Raw genomic sequence first — 22,398 nt, 5'->3', positions numbered from 1 at the left:
AGCCTTTGCTCCTTGCGTGGGCAAACCTCAATGAACTCAATGACAGCTTTACTTGAACACAAGAGTATTAAGAAAGACTTCAAAGAAAAATTGAATTTTATACATATGATGAAGAAAACTTGTGATGCTCTGATGCTCTCTATAGGCATAGTTCAGTGTTAAATGGGCAAAGGGCTAGGAAAAAGGTATTATACCAGCTAAGTAACTTACTAAGGCACATAACTTACGAATGGAGCATCAATTAACAAGTGAGCTTCACAGCTCTCTCAAATTTCTGTCAGTGTTTGACTGGCGCCACATCAACAGACTCATTTTCTAGTAAAAAAAAATCAGGGACCATTTAACCACATCCTTCTACCAACAAGGTAAGACTGTGCTCAGTGCCATGGATCTGCCTGTACAGGCAGTGGGGATAGAGACAAAGAGAGTAAATATGAGAAATTGCTCTGTCATTTTGAGTGCATTTGTCTGCTGCTGTGCATAGAAGGTCTGATATCTTAGAGCTCTGCAGCACGAGAAGCAAATGTTCTGTATTACACCGGAGATTTGGCAAGCACCCATTTCTGCAGGAAAAAAGGCATTTAATTGTAATCTCACCCAACCAAGACATTAGACCTCAACTTCCCAGCTGCTCAGATCCCTACTAGGGATCATTCTAGGATTTGGATCTGATACTCATTTGCTACAAGAGGACTTTCATTCTTGGTTGGAAAGAGAAGTTGGTGGAGTTTTAGGCTTTTTTAACCTGTGGTGCCTTTCCATGCTGTGGAGACTGCAATTTAAAAGTGGAGGTAGATGTGACATTGTGGGCAGGAGTGAGTGGAAAATATGTACACTCATCAAGCTGCAAGCAGATGTCTCATCTACATGTGGACGTGCCTCTCCCATGGGCTGTACCCCCAAGGGCACCACTCACTGCCTCCTCAGAATTGCTCCTGGTGTTTCCCCATGTGTAGATATTTGCAGCAGAGGTACCCACTTGTTTGTTTAGTCTGACTTCCACCAAAGCTAAATTAGAAACAGCTTATGCAAGCTCTGGGAGACCTGCACTATACTGGTCACACTCCTCTAGTTCAGCCTAGCTGTGACTCCTTGGTCATTGTGAAGATAACCAGGTCTGGGAGAGCAGGGGTGCAAGGCACCTGTAAGGCTGACATGCTGGACCTGTTGCTTTTTCTGAGAGACCCTGCATGGTGCCTGATTTTGTTGTCTATGAAAACTACTGACTGGTCACTTGAGCCAGGAAAGCATTCACGAACATTTTTCTTTTGCAGTGTAGCCTGTGTACATGGGGATCTTAGAAGAAAATCAGAAATTGACAGACAGGTTGGATATCTGCTGACATGACTGGAGAGTCTCCTGTTGGCTTTATTGGCAAGTATATTGAGTCCCTTTACATTAATTTTATCAGGTTAGGGTTTTTTTGGTTGTTTTTTTAATTTATTACCAATTATATAATTTGGTCACCAGCTGAATTATTTGCACCTTTCACATCCAGTTAAATACCGCAAAGTGCTAGTAATGGATTTTTCTCACAACTGGTTAGAAACCATGATAAAAAACATAACCCTACCACATCAGAGATGTTCTTCATATACCATAAAATATTTGCATCTACGTTTCCTTGTTGCTAGCCAGTGCCATCTGTTATCTGTTTTGATCTGCTTATAAGAACTGGCAATTTTTGAAAATTGAGAGCAAGACAAGAACAATGGCTTTTTCCTTTGTATTTTACTCCCCAAAGAAACCAACTGGATCTACACATGCACAGAAAATATACCCCTCCAACTGGCAATATATTAGCACATGCTTTTTCTGTATGGAAAATTTAAAGAGACAAGACTCATCACAGGGAAGTATTTGAATTTAATGAAATAAATCTGTGCCCCACAATGCCTGGATACTCGGTTTTACTTTTGTCTCTCTTGGAGGGTGTTGACACTCAGACTTGGTGATGGAATAAATGGTGACAGCTGAGATAGTTACTGCCCTCAGCTGTGCGCTCAGTCCCTCTCTTGGAAATTATTACCCTCCTGCAGCTGGCAAAACTGGATGCTTCGTGAAACCAGCTTCAGACTGCCAGACTTCACGCCAGCCCATAAACTCCCGTGGCTTGGAGGTGAGCCCACAAGCCATTGAGCCATGCCTGCTGTGCAGGTGGTAAACACTCAGACAGAAAGGGGGTGGCCAGTTGAAGGTGCTGCTGCTTTGCTTGGCCCCTGTCACGTACCACTGTATGGGTGGCAGCCCACAGATCATTCTTTCCTATGTTTGTAAGTACAAATGTGTCTAACTCAGGGGACACATTGTCACAGCTACCCACCGAGAGAAGAAATGGCAAAATCCCGAGTGACAGAAAGAGAACATGTCCCCAGCCTTTCTGGTTTTTGTGGACTCCAATAGGAAGACAAATGTTACTTAAGGATGGTAATTTCAAGTTTTGCTTTGTTATAAGGGGTAAACTGAAGTCCCTCATGTTTGAGGATGTCGTCTGTTTCATAGTTAGGAACTATGCAGGCTATAAACCAGCACCAGGTATTTTAATAGACTCTCTCTATTTTAGCCTTTGATATCATCTGTTCCTCATATTTTTGCAGTTCCAGTTTCTCTTCCAAGATGTGTTATATAGATATACCGGGTCTTTTAGTCTTCTTCTTTTCAGTGACAGAAACCAAGTTCTAAAAAGTCTCAATTTATCAGCAATTACTGTACAGATCTTTTTCCCTCCCTGATCCTTCTCCCAAGAAGTGGAGTGTGTATAGAGTTCCAAAAGAAAAATGGAGTGTGTCCTAGGAACGCATCCTTCTAGCCTGGATAATTACAAATATCTAATCCTGCACTAATAAAATGGTTCTTGCTTCAAATGAAATGCAAAATTCTGACAATCTGCAAATAATTGTGTGCTGCTTAACTGGCACTTCAGTAGTTTTTGTTTGTGATATATCCAGAGGAAGAGATGGATGCACTGTCAGAATTAAAGCTGTCATTATATGTCCATATGTTTCTGCTTTGGTCCCCAGGCTATTATGTTGCTGTACAGAGGATAAGGCCTAGTTTTCATATGCATATGGAGTAGGGAAAAGGGTGAATTATTCCTAGGTTCCTTCTTAATAAAGAGCTGGTTTGGACTTAGATGCAGCTAAGTTTTGCAGCACCATATCATTCCTGGCTGCAAAGCCCAAAGAACCAGAGGCTCATTGAGATGATCTTCAGGGGATGTGCATTCATCAGCACTTGCCCAGCAGAGACAAAGACAGCAAGAAACTGGAAGTCTTGAATCTTTCTATGCCAGGCTCCAGTAAGGAGCAAGTATCTCACTGAAGATTGGTTGGGAAGAGCTGAATGCTGAAGGGTAGCAACTAGATTGACCTTGAAGATCAAAAGGGTCTCTAGGTCCATCAACATTCAGGATGCTTCAAGTATAATCAAACTAAGTTTTCTGAACTCTTCTGCTTTTTCTCCCCAATTCACCCGTAGCCATTGATTGTACTAAAGTAACATTCTCAAAACACAGTATACCGTGCACATTTTATTATCAGAGCAAGACCCTGGATAGTCAGGCCATTGAGACCCTCCTAGCTTCCTATGCACAACAAGTAAAGCAAAGATCAGCTGAGATACCACCAACTGCTGGAGAGGTCCCTTGTGAGACAGAGAATGGGACATCATCATCCTCCTCAAAAAGTCTTTCTGCTATAAAACTTACACAGCTCTGGCAGTCCTTTCTGCTACATAAACTCTTACCAGCCATCTCCTCCCAAAAAGCAAACAGGAAGAATTTAAGGCACCAAATAAAAAAAAATCTCAGCTCTGCAGAACAGAGTCTAAAAAAGAATGCCAGAAATTCTGTGAAATCCACCAGGGACTTAGCTATTGATTTTGCACTGCAGATGGTCAGACATTATGGTAATGTGGCAATGTAAAACCTGTTGCTAGATTCATGGTGAGTGATTCAGTTGAAGCATTGTGGCTTAACTTCACAGAATGACACTTCTGACATTTCAAAACTAGCACTTGCTTGCGTCAGATCAGGAGGATGTGGCCCTGACTCCATCTCCACAGAGATTTGAAAATACACTGGCAAAGCTTTAACTTCTTCATAAGACAATAGCAGATAATGCTTTTAAAGTAATTTTTGTTTATCTTTTATTCTTTTGTTTCTAATGGACTCCTTCTGAATTTGAAAATAACGTCCTCTCTACTTTTGTTGTGATTTCCCCAGTGGAAAGAAACTGAAAAAACTGATCTACGTCAAGTCAGAAGAAATGTGTGCAAAGTTAATATAATTCAGAAAACAGCGTTTGATCACTGAATGTAGCCAAAGAGCAAGCAAGAGCTGAGCACACCACCCTTGTGGGAGTTTTGCCATTGACTGCACCAGCCCAGAATCTTATCCATTTGTAATAAAATTGGATGAGTGATAAATCAAACAAAGTAACAGCAAGTTACTTGGCCTCCAAATAATATTTGTATGTTCTAGTCTTTGCTGTATGAAGGTTCTTAGTTTTCTGGGACAGGTATAGTTGAACACTTGGTCCATAAAGTGACCATTGGCAGAGGTCAGTTACACTTTGCCAGGGTGGACAGTCTTACACATCACAATTCCATCCTTGTTTAGTCATAATCTAACTCTTTACAGGGACTTACCTTCTTGGAATATGCATGGCAAGAAAGTGTCTCTGTCTTTGCAAATACCTCCCTGACCTATTGACACACCAGTCAGGACTTTTCTACATGTTAGGAAAGAAGCATTTTCTGCAACAAAAGCTGCTACTTCAGGACCTGTTGAGTAAAAAGGGGTACCTATTACCTTCTGTTGCACCATAAAATATATACTGGGTCTTAAGGGCCAGGAGGGCACCGGAAGGCAGTAAAGGCCTGGTTTCAGACTAATCAGAAGGAGAAATTAGAAACATTTTACAGGAGTGAATGGAAAGGCTGGTCTACACTCAGCTTCACACCAATGACTCATGTAGGGTGGGGCCATGCTGGCACCTCTCTGGTTATTCTGCTATAGGCAGTAGTTCACATTGCAATTTATCTACCTTTTTGCTGAAAAGAGAAGTAGCATAGATATGATCTGAGACCCAGTTGCATCCTAGCATGGTTAAAGGAAACAACTCTGTTGATGATATTAGAGGGGAATTCCTCCATTGATGACAACATGAGAAAAACATTATCTTAATATTAATCTAATCTTCAAAAGCTTATGCTGCTATTTCTTGAAAACTGAGACTTGGATCTTTTATCTAGCACAGCTATATGGGTTTGGTTAGAAACTTTAGACTCCATTAAAATATTTCAATCCTCCAAGAAATGCCACCTTAACACATAAAGTTGAAATGTTCCATGTGAAGTAATTTTCAGAGGAATTCTTAACAATGCTATGGTAAAACTGCATTCAGTTCAACATTTTCAGTGAGATGATTTCCATGGCACACAATTCAGTATGATGCCTTGAAAATGACCATCTCACAATCCTATGTGAAAAATTAAAGCATCACATGTTTTTCATCTAGCTGTAAAAGAGAAAAATCAGCTTATTTATGCCAGTGGTTTTCTGCAAAAGCTATCTATGTACTAAAAAAAAAAAGCCTGCTGGTTTTTTCTGGGCACATTCTCATCTGAGCTCTTTCTTGTGGTCAGACTACATTATTGCAAACAGAACGCCGCTATGCTGTGCCCTACCAACCAAAAGAACTGGGCTAAGCTCTGGTAACAGTTTCACCATTGTCAATGATCTCCAGTGAAAATGGGTTCACAGAAGGTTACCTGAAGGTGGAATTGTTCCCACTGAGTGGTGTGGAGACAACTTGCTGCTTCTGAATATATTTCCTTTGCTTGATAGTTCTTGTCTTTTACAATTTATCAATTAATTTCTTATTAGTATTGGTCTTCAATAGAGGATACCCAAACTTTCTTGCTTTTCACTTTGTACAACTTAGGCATTTCTTCAGAAATGCCTAAGTTGTACAAAGTGAAAAGAAAGAAAGAAGAACAAAGAACTGAGTAATCCTGATAATAGTCATTTGGTTTGGGCCTGCTTTGCACAGTCACATTAATTTCCTTTTAAAATTTGCAATCTCCCATGATTTTTCCCATAGAACTTCCAGAGATTTCCACCATTTGCCCAAAACATTTCAAGACCTATCATTCGAAACTGCGGCACAGAACATCAACTCCCACCTCTGCTGTAGAGGAGGGGCAGCATGGCCATTGGCCTTGTCTCCTCAATGAGAAACAGCCAAAACTGTGGAAGATTTCCTTGTAGTTTGAGGCATGTAGAGAGGTTTGGGGTGGTACCCCAAGGAGGCGGTGGTCGCTAAGCTCCTCGGCATTGTTGTGCTATTGATGAGAATCTCACCCCATGGGGGACAGATCCTAAGTGCCCTCCATTGCCCTTTCATAATATCTAAAGCTTCACTAGTTGTAAAAATTAAAACACCTTTTCTCTCAGGCATACCAGTGTCTAGCTACACTTTTACTAATACACAGTATCAGTGCTCTGGCCGTGGCAGCAGCAGCAGCTCAGTACAAACAACAATCTTTCAGAGTCTGCAAGGTTCACAGAGGCCACTTCACCATTGGAGCAGGTTCTGCAGTCCCAGAGGAGCTCTCTGCTCCCCCAGGCATGGCTGGGCATTTCAAAGCTACTTTGGCACCACGTATGGCTACAGAGTCCTGTGCCTGGAGCAGGTATGCAACAACACTCTCCCCAGGTACTTCTCAGTGTGGGCAGCAGCCTGCTTTCCTCTCTGGACCTCAGTTTCACTGTACCCTTTCACAGAGAGATTGTGGAAGCAGAGAAAATCAAAATCAGAATGCTATGAACATGTATTCACATGTGTATGCAGTCAGCCACAACACTATCAATACTGTGATATTTTACAGCACTGGTTGGGACTTCAAAAGTATAGTAGCAGTGTAAAAATATATGCAAATTAGTTTGCAATGTTAACACAAAACTCGAAAAAGCAGTTCCAATATTCTCTGGAGAAATTTATACTACTATTGAAATAAAAACACACTGGATCCTCTAGAGTTTAGAAACCATTCAGAACGTCAGTACTTCTAATAGTGAAAAAATCTACCACGCATTCTGTGTGAAGAAACTAACTTCTAACCAAAGGTACTACCAGGAACTGCAGCTACTTCCTAGAATTCACAGAAAAAAGCAGTTCTTTAGTCCTGTGCTAGCAGCCGAGAAACTCTCTGGCTGGTAGACCTCTTTCAAACGAAGCTTAAACCCAACACGATATCCAGCCACAGCCCTCAGTGACATCCCCGTGACAGTGTAGATGCTGTACCAGAGGCACGCTGGCTCCGAGGAGAGGCAGCCGACGAACTCGACGGGAGCCTACCTTGCACAGACGGGCTCACGGCCTCCGAAGCCTGGAGAAGAGCAGCTCCGGTGGGCACAGAGAGCGGGATGCCCGGAGCTGCTCCGGCGGGCACACAGAGCGGGATGCCCGGAGCCGCTCCGGCGGGCACAGAGCGCGGGATGCCCGGAGCTGCTCCGGCGGGCACAGAGCGGGATGCCCGGAGCCGCTCCGGCGGGCACAGAGCGGGATGCCCGGAGCCGCTCCGGCGGGCACAGAGTGCGGGATGCCCGGAGCCGCTCCGGCGGGCACACAGTGCGGGATGCCCGGAGCCGCTCCGGCGGGCACACAGAGCGGGATGTCCGCAGCCGCTCCGGCGGGCACAGGGCGCAGGGTCCCGCTCGCTCGGGCTCTCACAGGTGCCAGCGCGCGTCTCCTCCGCTCGCAGAGTTTGTAATGAATGTCCCCAGCTGGGTCCCAGCGAGCCCAAACTCCTCGGAGCCGTCAGCCCACGGCCCCGCGGTCCGCTCGCAACTTCTCCTTCCCTCGCTCTCCGCTGGGAAGTTCGGCAGAGCCGCGGGCGCCGGAGCGGGCTCCGCTCTCTGCGAAAACTCGCCTGCCCCACCTAGAGGAGCCCCGCAGGATGAGGAGGAGTCCCGAGCCCATGCCCGCTGCCGCCGAGCTCGGATTTGGCTGGGGAACAGAAGGTTTTATCTGGTTTGGTTGAGACAAGGGGAGCCAGAGCCTGGGATGCCGGGGAATGCTTCTGGGGATCTCCTGAGAGCAAAAGTGAGGAAGAAGTTTGATGACTGAACTGGTTCAATTTAGTGAATGTTGATATCAAAAATCAAACTGTCCTGCAGGGATACCTGATTTTCAGATAATTTGGGGGCGCTCCTCTGAAGCCCGCCTCAGATTCCTATTTTTCAGTGTAACTTTTGGAGACTCCCAGGACTTCCCTCAGGACTCTTACCAGGAAGGGATAGCATGGGAGACATCAGGAATCACTGGTTCTCCAGGAGCACACACAGCTCCCTGCTGCTTCTAGAAAATTCTAAAGAACAACCTAGATGATTTACAAATTGAAAATGTCATAGGTACCTTTCTGAACTATGGATTCTTTTCTTCCCAAGCAAAATTGAAATATTCGTATACAGTTGTGCTTTCTAAGGGTTGCAAATTCTGGTTGTCAGCTAGCTTTGGCAAGGGAATTGCCAGTATTTCTGCAAAGACAGTGTTCCTTAAAATCAGAAAATGTGAAATAGCCTACTCGGATAACATTATTTATCACTGAAGTGAAAATAAATGAAATTAAAAACACCCAGCCCACCTGCAAGTGGCTTGAGAGCAGTTAGAACTTTAATTTAGACGTCATAAAGGAGAAACATATCAACACTACATCTTTTTTGAGCATCCAATATGTAGTTTGAAAAACTGACAGAACTTGATCAGTGGAAAATATTTTTCAAATAAGATCTTTCAGCCTTGTTGGATACAAGATTCTTAAGTGTGCATTGGTGTGTGTTGTTCTTGTCACCATCCCACTGGGCAAAGGCATGCATTGAAAGCAGGGGTGCTTTGATTCTTACCTAACACCTACCAAACTCAATAGTGTGAATCAACATTAAAATATAATTGGACATTTTTTCATTTTATTAAGAAACGTATGCAATACAATGGTTCCAGTTGTCAAAAGCTGACCCTGGACTACACAGCAAGTTGCTTCCTTCTTACCTGCAGGGAAGAAAAGATTATGGCTGGTATCACTACAACATGGCTAAGCCTGTCTGATCTTCCACAGGGATCACTTCTCTTAGCAGCAGGTGAATTGTTCCTGAACCTAGCTCTTTTCTGAAACAGAGTTATAGGAGAGACAAAGATGAAGGTGGTAGTATCAGGGCAGGTTCACTGGAAATGATGGAATAAGCCAGGAAAGAGGTTGCTTCCCTATGGCCTACAGGGTGTATCCATTTCTGAGAAGAGACAAAGGCAGCAGGACCAGGAAAGACAGAGGATAGTGTGGAGCAGAGGGCAGAGGGAGAACAACAGTTGTTCATCCCGATTGCCTTCCATTGTGGAAGCAAGGCTTATACAATATGTTCCCTTCAAATAGCATTTGAATCTACTGGCCAATAAAGATACATTCTCAGAAGCCTCTAACAATAAGCAGCTGGCTAAAGACAGTCATCCCAAATCTATTGCCTGGATTTGGTGAAAGCATGCTGTGAACACACCTTATGAGAAAGCAACAAATCCATGCAGAGAGAGACCTCACACATTCTCCAGCCACCCAAATAGCATACATCTTCTTAGACCACACAAGTCAGTCAACCCACAGAACACAAATCTGTAGGAAATCAGAATTCATTAGTTACAGTACTTCTGGAGCAAGATGTTTTTCTGTGGATGGTTTATCATTGTGGGTCTGAGAGGCACTGGAGAATTTTATGGTTTATATCATTGGGCCAAATTAGATTAATTTCCATTCTTCTGTTTGTCCCAGTCTTCAAGGCAGCTGGGCTGTGCCAAGGAAAAATCACAATGCAATATGGTGGCCCAAGGTCCCGCCTCTCAGTGAAATCCTCATGGTTTGGTTTAGAGGTCCACATCCTATCAGGGCTGACATCTGGCCCAGAGAAGCTGCTCTGCAAAGACACTGTGTGAAAAAGAGAAACTCGTATTTTGCTGACCCAGCCACAGTGAAAAAGTAAATATGAAAGAGCTACTTTTGTCCAAGAGCTACCAAGATGACAGTGTGTTTTTTAAGCTGCCACATTGATTCCTGGCATCAGGTAACAGACTGAAAGGATTAACTACCCCTTTCAGCCCCTATGACATCCATATGTCACCCACCCTCTCTGACATGAGAAATTCCTGCACTGAACACCCAGCTGGAATGAGGGGACATCCAGGTATCAGTGGCAAAATAAGTATATGCAGACACAAGAAAGGAAAGGAGGAATGAGCCATGATGAACCTATGAACTTGTGAGGCTTCTTACTGCCTACCTTTTCTATCAGAATGGAGGTCTATATGGCACAAGAATATCTGTTGTCATATTATCATCCTCCTGACCTGCCTTTGGTCCCACCAGAGGCAGCCCAAGGGCGGAGCATGTCACTGCAATATTTCTTAAGTTTGTCCAAAGGGCCTGTGTCTTCCCTCAAGTCATAGGAGAGGTAGAATGACATGAGAAGTGCCTATACTACATGCCGAAGACAGTGGGTTTGCCTGGTGTGTGTTCTTGCTGCTGCTAAGTAAAGCTGATGGAGCTCTCCCTTTTGCACTTTCTGTCTCCCTTTTCTGCAGGGGCTGGTATCCCCCTGCCCCAACTGCAGCACAAGACACTGGCATCCAGAGGTGGTACATGAGGAGAGGGAGAAAGCATCATAGCCATTGGAGATACTTTCTCCTTTTGTGGTGGAAAATTGTCTGGTTTATAACAAAAATTGAGCTGTCTAAAGACCTTCAATGTCTCACAGAAGAAGTGACATTCATTTTATTGCAACTCTAAGAGCTAAGAAAGATACTGTAAGAAGGAAAATGAAATAATTGAGTAGAACGTCCTAGGAATGAAAAGCAACACTGTGCTTGATAGCGGGCCCCTTTCCCAAAGCTTACATTAATTTCCCAAAATACAAAATTACAAAATAACCAGCATACACCTGCAAAGGTCTCTCATTAGCATCCTGCCTATTTCAAAAGCTGGACTCACTGATGTTAGACTGATGACTATACATGAGCATACTCATCCAGGCTTCTAACCCTCCTACTTTCCTTCATAACCCACCCAATTGTCTCAGTCAGATTTATTGCAACACCTACCACTGCCCTCAGCCTTTCTCCCTCAACACTTTCTACGTCCATGGGGTTGCCCTTCACTGGTTCTATCTGTCCAAGACCCATAGCACTGCTTTCAGATGCCACACTTTTTATTAGGCCAGAGAAAACACACATGGGTGCTGGTTTATATAGAGACTAGTCCAATAAAGGTTCCTTACAGCCATTTGGTTTCTTTCAAATGGCATCTTTCAGTGATTCTTCAGGTTTAACTGACTCACTTCTTCAGCTGACTCATTACAAGCCCCCAGCCTTACACTTATCTGGGAACTGAAACTGCTTACCAAGTCACAAAACCCTACATAGCATTTGGAGAACTTCTTCCAAATATTCAGGTAGACTGTTTCAGGCTAGCCCATTTAAATATATTTCTGATTTTCAGAATTACATCTTTTACAAGAACCTAGTTCTCAAGAACCTGGTTCTGAAAATTGCAAAGCAATTAGCTTAGCTCGAACACCTACAGTAACCATGCCCTTGAGTTTGCAATAAATATTTCAAATAATTAGCAATGTATTTCTGTGCCTTCTAGAATGTGTGTAATTAACTAACATATTAATCATTACTCCTTTCCTAAAAGGAAGAACTCATGAGAACTACTGCAGAAGTAGTTAAAACAAAAGAAAATGAAAATACCCTTTCCCTTGCTGCTGAGAAAGAACTCCTTATTTGTTATATGGTATTTTCTTCCCAGTCTTTCAAAAGCTCAGGCAGGCTTTGGAGAACACAAGAGGACAGATCCAAGCACAAACCTTTCTCAAATATCTGAAAAGCCAAGGGAAGAGAGGAAGCTAGGAAAGAGTTAAACTGAAGGGCCAGGAACAAATGGAATACAGGATGCTTGAGACACACTGTGGTATCAGAAGTATTCTTAAGAGGCCTCTTCATGCATCACAAATGTCTCCCAGAGTTTTACTATTCATTTTATAAAAACCCTGGATTCTAAGACAGTCAGGAGCTCAAACTCTTGATCTAGACTTTGGATACAGCATTTTAAACCAGTGATCAGTCAATGTTTACTGTGTTACACTATATTTGAATCTACATTTGTACCTTCATTCTCTGCAGCATTTTTGTTTGCATGTATTGCTTTGTATTGTCATTTTTCACTTTTGCATATATGCTGACCTTCTCTCTTCATTGACATTTCTGTACTTACTGTTGTAAAATTTCTTTCTTTACCAATGTCTTTCCATATAGTTTCACTTAGTTTTATTTCTTGATGTATATTCTAGAGATAAGACATTTGTCAAACTGCTGTTTTCTTTTATTACCCTATTTTTATATCTAAAACTAACTCACATTTTGTGAGGTTTTATTATTTGGGGAGGAGAGAGAACTATGAGTATTAAAAACCATTAATCTCTGATGCTTCCAGATTTGTCATTTTTATTCCAAACTTTTTCAGTACTAGGAGAGGTTTCTTCCATCTTCAATATTCTTGCCTATCTTATTTAATTTCAGATGTTCGTTGCTGAAATCATCTTGCACAGAAGATGCCAATGTCAGAAAGTTTCTTTAAAACCCTAAACTTTAGGGGAGTCCTTAACATATGTGTATATTCAATGTAAATTATGCATACTACACACACATTAATGTTCTATTCCGAAGCTGATCTTGTATTTTCTCTATCTTTTGAAAACAGTCCAATTTTATCTGTGTCTTTCTTTGATATAAAATTGTCAGAGGCAACAACAGTACTGGAAATTTTGCCTATGTTAATATTTACCAATGGCTTCCATTAGGAGACTTCATCATAACACAGATTTTGACTTCAGGATGTAAATTTTAGAGAAAGTAAAATTTATAGTTTGCTTTTTGCTACTATACACACTGATGTGAGAGTTATGCATCTCTGAATATCGCTATTTGCAATTTTACAATGAAAAGTGAATCATTAAATTATCCAAACTTTCTTCTTACAGTGAATGTGCTCCAACATTGTGGAAAGGGAACCAACTTTTTTCCCCTGAAATTATTTCTTGTTAGTGTTATTGGCATTTAGTGCTGGTCTGCAAGGAAGAGAAATCTCCTATGCTTGTAATCACTCATCCCTGTATACAAGAAAAATGCAAGAGCTGGGAAGAAAAAGAATGTGAGAGGAAGGAGGAGGCAAAAGAAGGAAAGGAAGAGAGGAAAACATAGGGCAATGGTTAGGTTTGAGGGAACAAAAAAGAGAATGGGACAATGACAGGCTAGAAGGATGGAAACAGTAGCATAAAAGAAGAAAGATATGAAGATTAGCAAGAAGAACAAGACGAGGGAAAACTTACAGAGGAAGAGAGGGAGAACACTGGGAATGATCAAGAGTAAGTATAATTTTAAAGGCAGGTTTTTATTTTTTCAGTGCTTTGTTGTTTTTTGAGGTTTTTTTGAGGTTTTTTCTTTTGACATCTGAAACTAAATTTTGCAAGTTTCTTGCGTCCATATGTATATCCATGGCTGGACAGCCACATACCCACATGTATGACTGCAAAGGGAAGAGGGAGACTCAGTAGGAGATCAGAACTAACATGGCAAAGCCAGAATCCACAGGGGCTTGCCTCTGCAGTTTCAGTCCCCAGACACTGGACGTGCACCTGCCCCAGCCAATGTACATTAGAACAGTCCTTCTTTTCTTCCTTATGCAAAGAGCAAGCAGGAACATTATTAATGACACAATAGCAAACCCTGCTACACATATATTAACTTTCTTATGGAAGTTGCTGAGTAATATGGATGTCTCTTGTAAAACACTCAGTATTCCTCAGAGCTTTATGAGCAATATTGATTGTATCAAATAAATACAACTTCTCTCTAAAATGGGTGGTGTTAACCTGATGTAATAGAAAAGGGAGGAAGATATAGGTGTAATGACAACCAAATATGCCCAATAATTTCAGATGTTTGATTTCAAATGCCTCAGGACTGATATTTCAGGCTGTATCACAATATATAGCACTTGATATATTCTGGGGGGGACTTGCAGTGGCTTCAGTGGCAGTCAGAAATTGCATCTGTCAGGCCTGTATAGTGCATGTCTTGGGGAGCAGGGTAATGAGGCAGGGAGCCTTGGAGTTTCCAGAGCAGCATTGGCTGCCTGAAGTGCTCAAATATTCTGTCTTCTCTTGCATCTCTTTGCCTTTACTTTTGTTTAGATGTTGCAGCAGAGGAAGCAAAGTCTAGTGAAAAACACAGCACAGCACAGCACAGCATGTAACCAAACAGAATACAGTATGTCATGGTTTGATATTGGCCAAATGTCAGGTGCCTGCAAAAGTCATTCACTCACTCCTGCCATAGCTGGGCAGAGGAGAGGAAAAAAAATTATGAAGGGCTCATGAGTTGAAATAAGGACTGGGACAAAAACACTCTAAGGGCAAAACGGGTTCAAATTAAAAAACATAAAGTAGATTTATTATTAATAGTCAGAAGAGGATAATAAGAAGTTAAATAAGCCTTTAAAACACTTTTTTTTCATCCATCCCCTCCCTTCTTCCCACTAACAGCACAGGAAGACAGGGCATGGGGATTTTGGCCAGTTCATCACTCGAGATCTTCTGTTCACTCAGGGAGAGGAGTCTTTCCTCTGCTGTGCTGTGGGGTCCCTCCCACAGGCAAAAGATCTTCCCAAAATTGTTGTGGCATGGGTCACTCATCCATGGGGTGCTGTCCTCTAAGGATAGACTGTTCTAGTTTGGAAGCAGGGGCTCTCTCTCTTGATTCGGGTTTCCCACTGGATCACAGCTTTCTCTGGCATCCCCCTGCTCTGGTGTGAATGCTTTTCACACAGGCTGCAAGTGGATCTCTGCACCCGCCATGGACTTCATGCATTACAGGGGGACAGTTTGTTTCACCACAGTCCTCATCACAGCCTGCAGAGGAATCTCAGCTCTGATGCTCGGAGCACCTCCTCCGCCCTTTTTTTTTCCCCCACTGACCTTGGTGCCGCTGTGTTATTTTCCTTCACATGTCCTCACTGCCTCATCTTCTCTGACCAACAGAAAAACTGCTGCTCGTAGTTATCATTGCCAACATGTCCCACTAATTCAAAGATTCCTGCAGGATCCCGCAGCGCCGAGAGGTTGATTTTGTCAGGGTTCCATGTCAGGGAATTGCCTTGTTTCCACTGCTGGCCATGTGGCCCCGCCGCCATCGTGTCATTGGTGGCTGCCATGGTGCTGGTGCTATTTAACGCCTCTCCTCACATGGCGTGCCAGGAATGAGATGCTGCTGCCACTGTCCCTGCCCTTGTGCCCGTGGTGAGGCTGGCTAGGGGTGGTCAGGCAGGCAAGGGTCACTGCAGGCCACGGTGGCAGCAGCCATGGTGGCACATCGCCACAGGCGGGATGGCAGCAGTCATGGTGGCACATTGCCACAGGCCGCAGTGGCAGTGACCATGGTGGCACATCTCCACAGGCTGGGATGGCAACGGCCATGGTGGCACATCACCACAGGCCGGGATGGCAGCAGCCATGGTGGCACATCACCACAGGCCGCAGTGGCAGTGACCATGGTGGCACATCACCACAGGCCGGGATGGCAACGGCCATGGTGGCACATCACCACAGGCCGGGATGGCAGTGACCATGGTGGCACATCACCACAGGTTGGGATGGCAGTGGTGGTTATGGTGGCACACTGCCACAGGCCAGGATGGCAGTGGCCATGGTGGCACACTGCCACAGGCCGGGATGGCAGTGGCCATGGTGGCACATCGCCACAGGCCACTGTGGCCACCCTTGGAAAAAACTGCCTGTGTACTATTTTGCTGTTCTTCTTAAATATGTCATCACAAAGTTGTTGCCAACCTCTCTAACTGGGCCAGAAGCGTGTCCATTTTCAGAGCCATTAGAGACAGGCTCATGGTCATGGTGGAAGCTTCTAGCAGCTTCTCACAGAACTAACCCCTGTGCCCCCCACCCCCCGACCAAAATGAACACATTGTAGTTTGTACTTTCAAAGTAATTTGAATAAATCCTTAAGAATTCATCAGTAAGACTGATGAATTCAGTCTCAGATGTCTAATTCTGCTTTATGTTTGTATAACCTCTGCCAGTCAGACAACCTAGTCTCCAGCCCTATCACACTCAACTGGTGACTCGCTACGCTTGGTTTGCACACAAATCACTTTTCATGGATCAGGCTTCCTCCCTCAGAAGTTATTTGAAACTTGACCACTGCAAGCTTTGTCACCTGGCAAGAGCAGTCACCAGCATATTAAAACATATATTTCACTGTTACAGTCATGGGTATATAGTCAAGGGAATTCTTTAGTCAGCAGTGATTCCTCTTCAAACAGCTACAGGATACTAAAGCTGTTTAGCCACCTAAAAAGTGAATTAACTTGCAAGAATTATTTGTAGATATTTCAAGCATGTCCTGAGCCTGTAAACACTTTGCTTTTAGCATAGAACTGGAGCCTTTTCTTGGAGTCTGTTTTCCTCTGTTGTGTGTAAACATTGTATAAAACTCTGGAGTATTCTTGGAGAAATCACTTAGAAAGGGTAACTAGAGCACTGTTTTAAACATTTGTTTTAATGTTGATCATCATAAGTTTTTTTGATGCAAAATACATGATCATCACTTTGATTTAATAGAAGAGTATAAACAGGGCAAGAATGGTATTGAGTTTATAAACATCTTGCAAAATGAGGTTTTAAAATTGATGGTGATTTTACCTTTGGTTCAAGCCAAAATCTAATTGAAATTTGGACCAAAAAATTAGGGGTAGAAATAACCACAGTGATGTCACAATTTGTCACTTAAGTGGTGAAAAAAAAAATCAAAAAGACTTAGGTCATGAGTCTGACCAAAACAAATTTCTATGTCTAGTAGAATAAACCATTCCATTCACTACCATTCAGCTCTTTCTCCAGAGTGACAAGAGACTTTAAATTCACATCCCTAAAGGTCAATTACACTTTTATTACTCTTAATATATGTAATTAATCTTTAATCCAGGAAGCTTGTATTAAGAGGAATTATTCAGGGTGTTTTCAAATACATGCCAGTAGCACATTTTTCAAAGACAGTGCAATGAATTCCTGTTTTGTTTATTACTTCTTCCTTTACAGATTACTTCCCTTCATGAATGCAGATGGTTTGCACATTTGATTAATATTTTAATATGGTCTTGTATCACCTGAAATATATGACTGTGGTGTATTACTATACTTTAAAATATGTAATAAATTGAAACTGTCAGCAGGTTAAACAGAGCAAACCCAGCCTTACAGTAATACTTCCATCCAAGTGCAGGTGACTCAAGGTTAGCAGGTAGTCAGGAGACATGGCTGGCACCACCATCTATATCATCTACTGTCCACTGGTGGGCTGCTCTCCAAATAATCCTGTTTCCATTTTAGAGGTGAACTGTAAGGCCATGTGCTTGCTCAGAGGTAGAATCCCAATTCTGTTTGTGCTGAAGCAGTTCATAACCTCTCTCAGACCAGAACACACCTTCTCTACCTTGCCCTGAGTTTTACAGTGTATCAGCTGAACTGGTTGGGATCCCTTCCCAGAAGAAATTCAAAGCTTTTTTCAAGATAATTTCAAAATTCTAATTCCTGGGAAAATACCCTCAGGATAGAAGGCATATGTAGGTGTGTGAGAGACATATGTGTTTGTTTCCCTTTCCAGCACAGCTAGCAACACAGTAGTCAAAGTACTCCCCTGGTACATTGGGCCTGAATTAAATTGGGCACTTACACTGAGACTTCTACCAAGAATTTTTACTGCTTGCTGGTTAAAGGCTTTCATCTTCTTCATTTTTTCTTTTAAACTAAAGGGTGAAGACAGAGGAAAATGGATCCAAGTGTTGGCAGCTGCCAAAGATTTTGTTTTTAACTGATGCATTTTCCGGTGCATTCTCTGGCCCAGGGTACTGATTGCTGGCAAGACTCCTCATTAACATTAGCGAGCAGGCACAGAGTGTCTGTGAAGTCAGTGAGCCGCTGTTGGAGCAGCTGCTGTTCAACAACAGTGGAAGCATCTCTGTGCAGGCAGTTTGCATGGATGTTTTCAGAGCTTGTGCCTTCAAAGAAAGATATGGGAGCCAAACAAATTGAATTCACTTTGAAGGTACATTCACATTGAAGATACATTTGCCACAGCAAACTCATACCAGCACTTTGTACCTAAAGAAGACCCTCAGATAGCTGAAGAGACTATGCAAAGTGCAGGGAGAGCAGCAGGAACAGAGACAGTGGCCAGGATGTGCTGCAGAGGTGCCTCACCCTACACACCCACAGCAACAGCACAGCCTGGTCTGTAAAAACACAAACTTGTCTCTAAAATTACAAATAATGGGAGACTTTATAAACTTTTTTTCCTCCCCCCTGCTAATAGCACTTTTCTATAATGCATCCAGATGATCTTAATTTGTAATTTAGGAGAGACTTAATTACTGTAATTGTTAAGAAAAGTTAATTTAAGTGCTTACAGAGTCAGTGACCCAACATGCTCAATGCACTGCTAAGGTTGGGCACAGAAGAATGTAATCTTAATGTACTGAATTCCTTTCCTTCAGGCAAATACAGGACCAAATGTTCAAAGCTGCTTCTTAAATTGCACATGCAACATCTGAGGAGACTTCTGCCTACGTGTAAGAAACATGATTTGCATGCACAAATACATAATTTAATTTAAACATATCTATATATTATATTCACACTAAGGGAGCAAGCAAAAAAAAGCGCCCTGGTAAACACTGCAGGCAGTTTTCTCTGCTCTTTCACATGAATAAAAATACTAAATACTGTATCTTAATATTTCTGAGTTAATCCTTTAGAGTACCCTGTGAAATGTGAACTTTGGTTTCTGCATCTACCTCTGCAGCTTGTGATCTGCTGGTTTGATGGAGCCTGTGCTTTCCTTCCAGCAGTGCTGTTAGGCTTAGTTATTGACTGGCGTATTTTGAGATTCTTGATTCCTAGGAATATTTGGAACATTGCTCCTTCTTTAAATGCAGTTACAAATCATTCCCAGTCTGTTAATTTTCTTAAAATCTTAGGAGCCTTCTTTGGTCTTGGGTTTTTTGGTCCTCCTCCACATTTTTTACCCTCTTTCTTTATACTAGAAGGCATTTCTATCCCTTCCAAGCCAACACACTTCAAATCCTGTTCTCCAGGTGGGTAATAAGTGTTCCAGCACTAGAAGATCACACTCAGCAATTTCAACAACTTTGCCAGTGCTTGGGAAGACTAGGAAAAAAATTATTTGAAGTCAGAGTGGGTGAGGGGCAGGCATGCCAAGCAGATTAGGAGAAAAACCTTGTGAGGAAACCTTGGAGTTCAAGGAGGAAGAGAAAAACAGGGACTGGGAGCTGGATAGGGAGACTGGGAACTGAAGTTGTAAAGCAAGATGAAAACTGAACAAGATTGCAGTGGAGGGGACATGGAGACGACACTGGGTGCAAGTACTCGTTGTGGGGTAGGGGTGGGGGATTAGGGAGGTGCAAGGGCTTGGGAAGGGGTGCAAAGGGCGGTGCTGAAGACTGCAATGAAGGAAGTCATTCAGATAATGACTGTACTCAGTGCCAAAAGAGGGAGAACTGAGGTGGCACTGGGAACTGTAATGCTGGCCCAGCATCAGTAGAGTTCACAGCAGAATTGGGTTGGCAATGTAGGTTTTATCTACATATTACCAGAATCAAAAATGGCGTTACAAAATATAGAAGTCCCAGAAGTCCTAGTTTATATTGTGAACAGTTTGAACTGCCCTTAACGTCTCTATTTTATCAGAGTTATACTGTAGTACAACAAGCTGAAATGTAAATAGTCTGGATACAAGTAGCAATGATTAATTAGCAATTTTCTCAGAAGAGCCTCATCCAAGCAGCACAAGCTGTATTCCCATTAAAAGCACAAAGAAATCTACTCTTCAATAAAAAAGCTGCATTTGCCATAAATCTCCCCGAATTTTCACCCACAGCTTAAAAATATCCCCCTTTCCCTCACACCACAAATGCAGCAGACACAGCTACTCCAATGAAATTCATGAACCATCAGAAGATTGTCCAAGAAAGTAAATTTGGTGAAACAAGACTGATGTGGAGCAGCTATTGGGGCTGCACGGGCCTGGGCCAGGCTGTGTAGCTGTGAAGGTGCCCTGACACCTTGGGGCTGTGCCAGGCAGTCAAAAGGGGGATGGCAGACCCTCCACTCTGGCAGTAAATCAGCTTCTGCATGGTAAGGTTTTGACATGCAAGTATAGCCACTTGGAGCTCTGAAGAGACTTCTCCTGCCTGACAAGTGGTAGATACCTTGATGCTTTTGACGTGGCTTATAGAAGGCATAGCTTGATGTTATGGCATGAAATTTTCAAACACAAGGTATTTTTCTCAGTTTTCAGTACATGCTGTTCACTGACATCAGCTAGGCTCTTATCTTCACACAGGCAGAGAGGACAGCTAGGAACATCCATGTTTCTTGATCTCTGGTCACTGATGGGTCAGGCTTTTTTAGCCTTTACAAATTTCTACATGTTCTTATTATCTCTTAACCATTATTTCCACCACATTTTTTCAAGGTGAAATTACCACAATCAGCAAGTCTTAATTTTTTTCCCTTACCATGCTAAAGGTATAGACTGATAAATACAGTCCCACATTAAGTCCCTGATCCGATAGGCTGATGATTAAAATGCTCTTGGGAACTCTCCCAGTGACCAAAACACCTGGGTCCTTTAGCAGGCACTGGATCAAACTGTGCAGCTCAATAACCCTGCAGGGAAAAAAAATTACTAAATCCTAATGAGTCTAGAGTAATTTCAGACCCTGCTATGCCCCCTGCTTTCAGCTGCTATTTCTGGAGGAGCAGACGTCTCACAAGTCTTGTGTCATTCCTGCCAGCCCCACTCAGAAACCCCAGATACTGAGGGCATGTCCAATGGCAGAAAGTCACCTATTGTTAGACAAGATAAACCCACAATCAGTCCCATTCTTTCCTTGTGAACTTGTGGGAAATTTAAAAATAGATACATTTTGTAGAGTTGCAATTCCATGGCGAGGGCTGGAGGCAGTCTGGGCCCTACATACAATATTATGCCACTGTGACCCATCTCTATTTGTAAAGATTAAAACATTAGTCAGTGTGGACAGATTTCATAGCTAAAGAAATGCAGATGTTTTACTGGTGAGTGGCTAAAAGTCAAGGCTCTGTGAAATGCCTGCTAAAAGTCAAGGCTCTGTGAAATACCTGCTAATTTCCAGTACTTTAAATTGGTATTTCACTATATGACATTAGCTTCATCTGTAAATATGCTGGTCTGTTGGTAGATAAAAAAGGTTGCCCTTTTTCACTTGGTATGATTTATTTATTCACTCTCCAGAGCCTAATTACATCTCCACTTTTATATGATAAGTTTGAACTCTTTCCCTGCAGACTTAACCTGCGAGATCTGGGGGCATAAAACTTAATCATCTTTGATAATTACATGATGGCACCCCTGAAAATTAAGTTACAGCAGCTGCAAAACATGTGAAACAATGAGACTTATCTATATTATAGTCCTGATGAAATCTTGTAGAAACTTTACAATATGCTTTATTGACCTTCTCTAGGGTACTATAATGATACATCCTATGTCAGATCCACATCACTGTAATTGAATTTTAGAGAATTTCTGTGATGACTCAAAAATTGAATCTGCTCCCTGGTGCATTTTCTTTCAATACAATCTAAATCCTTTTTTCATTCCTCCTTTTAATTATGAAGGTGGGGAGACTAGAGAAAGCATTATCAGTCTTCCTTGGCTTAGAGCCCTTTGCTTATGCTAACATTCTCCCATCAGGGACCAAATAGTGACTGCATTTTGTGCAGGATGGGTTCAGGAAGTTTTCTACTACTTTACATACAGGAGGCTGGTATCAGCACATCAATGATTTCAACATTCAAGCCCTAGCACTGCTCTGTATAATCCAATTGCCTGTCCCCAGCTGGACTCCACTGTGCCTTATGCAGCACATTCCTGTGAGGTGACATGGATGGTCATCCTCCCTGTGCAATGCCAGGGAGGGCTGACTCCCACAGGGCAACCCTCTCCTGCCATGGCTTAGCCCAGGTGCACCTCTGTGAATTAACTTTGGACATACCTACTGAACTTGGAACATATCAGAGGTTTTGGGACAGCCTGTAACACAACTTCAGTTTTGGCACATCTCTACTGACTTTGAAGAGGGTCATAGGGATGCTTGAACTTGATGATGTTCTACAAATGGTTCTTGCAGCTCCCTCTCTCTTCATCTCAATGGACTCGT

General features: G+C 42.6%; 1 protein-coding gene across 1 annotated transcript in view; it reads right to left on the bottom strand.

Moving 5' to 3' along the window:
- The window catches only part of EDAR (ectodysplasin A receptor), a 72,226-nt gene extending 64,317 nt beyond the window's left edge, over nucleotides 1-7,909 (bottom strand). The window contains exon 1 of the mRNA XM_030957950.1: nucleotides 7,362-7,909. The gene's annotated coding sequence lies outside the window, so the exon portion shown is untranslated. The remainder of the gene's footprint in view (nucleotides 1-7,361) is intronic.
- Between the last annotated feature and the right edge of the window lie 14,489 nt (nucleotides 7,910-22,398).

The sequence above is a fragment of the Camarhynchus parvulus genome, chromosome 1, assembly GCF_901933205.1.
Source record: "Camarhynchus parvulus chromosome 1, STF_HiC, whole genome shotgun sequence".
NCBI classification, from domain to species: domain Eukaryota; kingdom Metazoa; phylum Chordata; class Aves; order Passeriformes; family Thraupidae; genus Camarhynchus; species Camarhynchus parvulus.
Note: the sequence above shows the minus strand (reverse complement) of the source record. Positions and strands in the feature narration are given on the sequence as shown.